Below are 8,649 nucleotides of genomic sequence, written 5' to 3'. Positions count from 1 at the left end.
TGTAGCAAGCACAGTATGCATTCTCAGTATATTCTTTGATAATACGTAATGTTTACACATTACATATCAAATATTGGTAACACATTAATAAGGTTCCATTTGCATTAGTTAACTACGTTAGTTAACATGAACTATCATTAAAAAGTACTCCTAAAGCATGTATTAATCTTAGTTCATGTTCATTTCAACATTTAGTAATACATTTTTAAAATCAAGAGTTGTATCTGTTAAAATAATTTAATGGACATGAGCTAACACAAACTAATGGGAACTAACAATTAATTGAATTTACTATCATTACGTATTACTTATTGTTAGGTAATGCATTAACTTTTGCAAGATGAGTCAGTCTCTGTTTTAGCAGTGGGGGCTTTTTCAATGATTCTTTATGCAGGTTACATCAATTTGAGACAAGTGCCAGTTTTCATGAGTGAGTCCATTAAACCGATTCATTAAGGAATGGAACACATGATAGTTTTCTTAACATTATTATTTTTTTGTTTTTTTTGTTTATTGAACTGTTGTATAAAACTGTCTATATAACACTGGCAACTGAGCTTCCTCTATGATTTCCAGCGGCTTGAGCTTGCTTGTGTGATATTGCATTACATAAATATAAAATAAATGTAAAATATTTTCATATATTTATATAGATTTAAAAAAAAATGTCTTGATATAATTTATAAAAGAATTAAATAAATAAAATGTGTCCATTTCTTGCATATGAATATGATATATTCATGTGGCTTTAGTTCATCAGATGGTAAATGAGCCAAATGCAAATGACCTAATAAACATCCTGCATTTAAAATGATCATGGAGCACATTTCTGTAAAACCATTTTAAAAAAAACAATCATACACCACACTCCATGACCTCACATAAATCATAGCCGATTACATTTCAGTAATTTTGAATTAATGCAATTATGCTTGTTATACTTTAAACAAAAAGCTAGTGAATGCATCTAATATTGTAAATTACCTCAGATTTATTATGCATGGAAGTGCACGAGGAGTCTAGTGTACGCCCAAAGATCTTGAATGTAGTGTGGATTGTGTTTTGTACACTGCACAGTATTTAGGTATTACAGTGCTCACCATCTTCAAAAGAAAATGCACAAAACACTGTCAGGCTGCATAAAAGGCCATGGACTCTCTAATACTGTATTATGAAAGTACTTTCATCTGCGGCACCTTCTGTTCATTCTTCCCCCCTTTTTGTTTTATTCACTTGGCTGCTTTCATATTGTTATGCATCAGAAAACAGATGAAGCATAAGTGTTAGACCACTGATGGTTTTTCTAATGTCGGAAGACCTTTTAGTGCTTTATTTTTAGTTTTCCTTTAAGTCATCTGTGCCCTCAGACGTACATTTATTAATTTTGCACTGAAATCAGCAGGATGTGGAAAATAATGTGCATAGTTTAATTTGTGTGTACAGTATTGGTCTAAATGGTGCAATTACACACTTTTAGTCTCTTATTCAGAATCCTAGACTTATACAATTATGTATTTGGTCAAGAAAACTACAGGAGTATAAGGGATAAAATAGTACACATTAACAAGATGAGAGATTATTGCAGAGCCCTTCTGCCAAGTACATGCTTGAGATTTGCCAAATCAGACAGTAATTAAGAGGGAATTACATCGCTATCAGCCAGGTGTTTCAGAACATATTCCTTGCATTCGTTCTCTATTAACACAAAAATGCAGTCTCAAAAATTTGCATTTGTCTAAAACAACTCTGAGTTTCATAAATGTACCATGAAACACCAATCAAATGTTTGTACATTTACATATTTGAAAATGCACTGTGAAGCACTCAACATAAATGTCTACACTGGTAAATGTTCTGCTACAGGTCAGTCTCCCAGACTCAGCACACTGAATAATTCAATCCAGAAGTGCTAAAAAGTAAAATAAAAAAGTAAAATAAATAATAAAAAATGGCAGCACACAGCATTAGTAGTTGTGTAAAAACAGAGCCACTGTCGCTGATTACTCATGGGCACCAAGCTATTAAATATTTACCTACAATATACTTATCTGGGATTAGATATAATATAATGTCTCTTGGTGCAAGGTAAGAACAAGATTTACAGTATGATAAAGGATGTTTCAGACTCTTTGTCCTGTCTGTCTGTCTGTCTGTCTGTCTGTCTGTCTGTCTGTCTTCTGTCTATCTGTCTGTCATCTGTCTGTCTGTCTGTCTGTCTGTCGTCTATCTATCTGTCTGTCTGTCGTCTGTCCATCTGTCTGTCTGTCGTCTGTCTATCTGTCTGTCTGTCTGTCGTCTGTCTGTCTGTCTGTCGGTCTCTCTGTCTGTCTGTCTGTCTCTCTGTCGTCTGTTGTCTGGCTATCTGTCTGTCTATCTGTCGTCTGTCTGTCTGTCGTCTGTCTGTCTGTCTCCTGTCGTCTGTCTATCTGTCTGTCTGTCTCTCGTTGTCTGTCTGTCTGTCGTCTGTCTGTTGTCTGTCTGTCTGTCGTCTGTCTGTCTGTCTCTCTGTCGTCTGTCTGTCGTCTGTTGTCTGTCTGTCTGTCGTCTGTCTGTCTGTCGTCTGTCTGTCTGTCTGTCTTTCGTCTGTTGTCTGTCTGTTGTCTGTCTGTCGTCTGTTGTCTGTCTGTCTGTCGTCCGTCTGTCTGTCGTCTGTCTGTCGTCTCTCTGTCTGTCTGTCTGTCGTCTCTCTGTCTGTCTGTCTGTCGTCTGTCTGTCGTCTGTCTATCTGTCTGTCTGTCTGTCTATCTATCTATATCTATCTATAAAAGGTTTGCTATAAAATCTCTTAAAAAAAAGGTTTAATGGGGTTCAATATAGAACACTGGGGTTCTTGACTCAATTTGGAACTCTTTATGCCAAAACAGTTCCATAGGAGAAATGTCTTAAATGACTGTATAATACTTTCATGTTCAAGTTTTTGCATTTTTTCCAGTGATAAAGTATGTTTATGAGACGCTTAATTCATAACATTTAATCAAAATAAAAAAATTAATTAAAACAAAATTGATTAAAACTAAATCCATAACATGATCCCGTGATGGGAACCACTAAAAGGTTCTGTATATGAAGCTCCTGACAGAACCCAAAAGGTTCTATAGAATCTTTTCTTCTAAGAGTGTAGAAAAGAGTAATACGAACATCCTTCTAAACATCTCTTTCAACGTTTCAGTAAAAGAAAGAAAACCATGGAGTTTTGAGATGATATGAGGGCGAGTAAATAATGGCACATTTGAAATCTCTTGTGTAATCAGCAAAGCTTCACAAGAAATGAGAAACAGACTCACCAGAATGGCACGTTTATGGATGAATATTCAAAGGGAGTGTGGGCTGAATATTGAGTGCGGGGAGAAATTGATTCAAAGCTAATTACAAGAAAACAGAGGAGGTCCTTGTGTGCTTTTTGTAGAGTCTGGCTAGTTTAAAAGATGAAAAGTAAATTGGCATCTGACAAAAGTGAGGAACAAGCCTCTCAACAGAGATGCTCACCAGCAAAAGGGTATCAATTATGGTCCATCTAAAGTGCTCTCGCTCCCTTCCCCTCTAAGTTTCCCATTTGCCACTATCCTGCATCATGCATCTGGAGCTTGTTCTACACATACTAATACCATGTTTTTCTGTTAGATTGCTAGTGTCAAAATTGTGATTATATAGCTGCCTGCATGAGTTTTATTTTAACTATAGTTTGAACTGCATAAGGAACAGATCTCCAAATCTGCTGAACTATGGACTTAAAGTATATTTTCACAACCCCTCCCCCACTCCCCTCCTGTTAGATTTAACAGAACTGAGTAAAAATTTGGATAATTGGATGAATAACCAGTAATTGCAGTACATTCATGTTCATTTCCACATGGATGGACATGCAATCAAATATGCATGGGCGCAGATTTCCCCTTAATCAGTGCAAGCTGAAACAACTGTTTGCTTGCTTGTCCATGCAGAAATAGAGGGGGAAAAAAGACTAAACCACTGCAATGAATGTTTATTCATTTTCTATTTCAAATCTGCTTAATATGACTCATCATATGAGAAAACAAGAGTAACCAAATGACTTGCTGACACTGAACATAATATACATCATAGGGAACTTCCTCCGCTCTCACATATAATTGTCCTTAAAGATGATGGTGCAAAATGTAAGTGTTTTTCTTGGGTTTCTTTTTTTCATTTTCTTATTATAAAGATGGAAACCATATTTATTTAATCAAATTTTTTTAATGTTCACTATTAAGTAAAATCAGTTGTTATTTTGTTATGTGTACATGGTAACAATAATAACATCATTACAAAGCCAGAGAAAATTACAGTTCCTTTATAACTATGCATATTTTGGGGTATTTTTGTTTAATCTCCAAAGAGTTTAAATGGGATTCAAAGTCATTATTTAAATTTAAGATAATCAGTTTAACAAGAGCTCATTTTTCTTGTCTATACGTAATCGTCCCAGTATAATAATGAACAGTACTATCAGTCGTCGCATTGCAAAGAATTATCTTTAGAATAAAACATTACATCAAATACATGTACATTTTCAAACACTGAAAGGTTCCTCAAAGAACAGCTAAAAAAATAACCAATAAAGAACCTTTATTTTTAAGAGTGTTGTATAGAAATAGTCTCTAAAATTACAACACAAACATATATTTATATTTTATTTTCAAAAGTTAGTTCAAAAGATAGGTTAGGAATTACCCTCCTGCCCATCATACAATAAGTGCACAGCAGTGTAAACACATTTAATTGAAGTGTTTCAGTCCATTCTCATGTCAGCTACATGTTACACTCTGCTAGACAAATTGCATTACTGTCTTTCTTTTTTGTTCCATCCACCAAATTCACTGTCCACTTGAGAGACAGAAGCGACTCTTTGCAAATCCCCATATGCAAATGAGGCCTTCAGTGTGCTTCTGAAGGCATTTAAACTTCCATTTCTGATCAGCCCCATTTTGTGTGCATGAAGCAGCTTTTGTCAGCATGTTCCTTTCCTGCTTCACAAGCTTAAGTCTTGATGAATCTCTTCTCATAGCAATTACACTGTCTCTGCTTGGCAGTCAGTCCCTCAGATTTAAGAAAAGGTCTCCATAATGGCTTCAGGTTAAGACCTGAGATCTGGGAAAAGCAATGAGTGCCCGAGGTCCAGTGGCTAACCCATTTATGCCGACTTATTATCCGTGGCGGCAGGAGGCAGCTCTAATGAGTAGCACACAAGTTACCTGAGAGAAGGAAAGGGTGACCAAAGGCAGGAGGCAATGCTTATCAATCAATCTTATTTGAATGAATCACTCGCAGAGCGGCAGAGGTGATGCATTAAAGCATGCAGTGCCAATGAGCTCTAACCGTGCTTTCTGGAAAATTTGTCACACATGACTATAAATTTCACTGGGTTAAAAATGCATTGTTAAGAAAGAAAACACAGGTAAGTAGGTAAGTGTATAGGCTAAGTCAAGTTTTAGCTAAATATCAATAGCCCTAAATAACACAAAAACCTTTATAAACATTTTAAACAATATAAACATTTATTTTAGTTCCTCTCAATCCACAACAAATCCTTTAACTTTTTCAGTACTCAGAACAGAACAGGAATGAAAAATGTAGGGCCTGTTGACACCAAGAATGATAACTATAAAGATAGCGTCCACACCACTGGATGTAACTTGGAACCAAGGGGGTAAATCTTTCAGAAAACACTGAAGCTTCCCCGGGGGCCGCCATTGATTAGCAGACCATCACCTGTAGTTAGCATTCCATTGACTCCCATTCATTTTGGCGTCACTTTGACTGCGAATAACTTTATATCTGAGGCGTTTAAAGACTTAATTTGTCCATTATTTATTTCTAAAGAAACACGAAAATGTATAAAAGGCTCCATTACCTTGTATCTTACGTTATGGCCCCATAGACGCCATAACGTAAATGGCGTCTATGGGGCGTTTTTTACAGTTTTTACCGTTAAATGGCGTTTTTTACCGTTTTTGTAAAAAAAATAGGCTAACGATTGCGTCATAACCACGCGACTCTCTGTCGCACAGCAGAGAAATTACCGTATGAACAGGAGGAGAAGCTCGCGCGCAATCAGGGGGACGTGGAGGCAAAATGACAAAATAATAAATCAGAATACTTAGCAAAAGTTTCTCCTGCTCCTAGCTCATGGACACCTCCTACTCACACTCTCCGTCTCTGCAAGTTTCGGAAGGGAATGATTCAGATTTCTCTTGGCACAGCTACTAGAAGATAGATGGGTTGCTCACGTCACATCTACGTCGTCAAGCTCAGTTTGACTCTGCGCAGTACGCTCGACCATCAGGAAGTGAGAGCTTCTAATTGACTTCACTTTTCTCTGTTGAATCCAGTGGGGTCGCTGTGTCCATTTCTTTTACTGTCTATGCTTGGAACGCGCAGCTTTGTATGATGTGTTGACGTAATTTCCACTGAAACAGGAAGCTAAGGCGGGACATATTGAATGTCTCCTCCTCCTCCTTTTCAAATAGCCAATAGCGTTTAGTTTACCTCACAGACAGCAAGTCGTACTTGACAGCACCATGGAACCGAATCCGAGCGCTGATGATACGTTGGATTTAAAAGTAGAGTATGAGGTGTGAATAAATTCTAGCCATTTCATTCTTAACCAACGTACAGTTGGAAAATGGAATAAAACTCGAGCGTTTGAGAACCGGAACACACATCTCCAGCCCATATTGCTCCGTGACGTGTCAACGGTCGCTTTGTCCAGGTGGTATTTATAGCATAGGGGGCGGAGCTTTAGATTCTTGAGAGCATTTAATTGGACAGAAGATGTGATGAGAAGCTGAAGTCCGCGGTGATGTCATAAAAACCTGATCCATTTTAGCGGAAGTGAGAGACTGTAAGTTTTGAATGATTATCTCCTAAATGCGAATTTTAGAACAGACCAGCTGATTTATAAGGCTAACATATTCATACTAAAAGCTAAAAAACTTACATTTTGATTTCAGGGGGCCTTTAAAGTCAGATGGATTCTGACTGGCTCAATGTTTTTATCGTTAATCAGCTGGGGAAAAAAATCTTTACTAAAGTGATTCCAATGATATTGTTCCTCTGTCATTATTGTTATAGTTGTGGTGTATTCAGGGGCGTAGTTTGTGGGGGGGTTGGGGGGGAGATAACCCCCCCAATATCTAAATCTATGCATTACAACCCCCCCAATATTTATACCATGATCACAATATCAGGAGGCATACCCAAACTTCAACCCCCCCAATGTTCAAACCAAATCTACGCCCTTGCGTGTATTCATTACAATCTTGAATTATTTTTAAAACTAAATCTTTATTTTTATCTTTACAGTTATCACGCTTGTTGTGAACAGGCCTTATAAGTATAAAGCAGACATAAATCAGATAATGATGGAGAATGTATGGCTATTATACCAGCTTTAACTGGAATTTTCATTTAAATGCTCAAATGGAGCTCAACAACCAGGCATTTATGACACAGCGGTTGTTAAGTAGTATTGAGAGCATTGATGGATACAAAGGTATTGTCCCCTCTTTTTGATCAAGAGCGGGGTAAAGTAAAATGAAATGAAAAAGGTCTGTATTTTTTCATTACTATGCAAATGCATGACTAAGTAGAGTTCAGTGACCTCCATCATTAGTGTTCAAGGTAGAGTTGCTACTGGATGGAGATCTCATTGTCATGCTGCACCAGAAAACAGTGTCTGGTTTACAAACACTGGTGACTCTGGATGAGGTAAGATGTAGACAGCGGGGGTAAATGCTTTAAAATTATTTTCCACAGAGAAAAGAAAGTCCTGAGTAGTATCTCTTCCATTGAAAATGACCAATGCAATATATGAGAAAACAACATTACACTTGAGACTAGGTGCTCTTCTTTTGAAATATTTCCTTTTCCAAAAATGAATAAATGCATGGACATGAAATATTGATTTGAGTTCAATTCATTTTATAAACATACCTGTATTTCATCTTACGGCTTCCGCTAATAAAAAGGATCCACTGCAACATACAAAACAACCAACCTAGCAAAAAGACGAATACTGCAAAAATATTATAGTGATATTGATACTGAAGTCCTCTTATTTTCACTAAAATCAATAAATGAGATGGGGGAATTTCAGGTTCAGTTGTTCACGATTAGGCCGAGAGGACTAACATACAGCTGCTTGTTTTGAAAAAGTAATAGCACACTTGTTTTTTTCTGTCTCCATTCTCAAACTGCTACTTTTTTCTGAAGCCTTTTTTAGCTTTTAAAAAAAATTCTTTTAAAGAAAGTTTTTGATATAAATTTGAATGCTCTAAAGAACTCTAAAATTCAATTGCTTGTAAGATTCTTTATGGTATTTCATATTTCTATATGGTAACCATCTTTTGTAAGTTTGAAAATTTAAGTTAATATTTAGTCTATGCTTGTAAATGTTATTCTTTTTGGCAAAAAAATCCCACTTTTTATGATCAAATTCCTATCTCACAATTTTTTTTGTTTAATATCTTATATTTCTCATCACAGTGTGGAAGTAAAATGGATTGTGAAAGACAATACCTGTTGACTTTAAAGTAGTATTATTTTAGTATAAATTATAGTATAAATTTAGACTTTAAATTTAGTGTTTATGTTTGTTATGTGTATATCTAGTATTTATTATCATATTTG

This window comes from Leuciscus leuciscus (genome assembly GCF_965113295.1).
Source record: "Leuciscus leuciscus genome assembly, chromosome: 17".
Taxonomy (NCBI): Eukaryota; Metazoa; Chordata; class Actinopteri; order Cypriniformes; family Leuciscidae; genus Leuciscus; species Leuciscus leuciscus.
The sequence above is the reverse complement of the archived record's forward strand: the minus strand, read 5'-3'. Positions refer to the sequence as shown.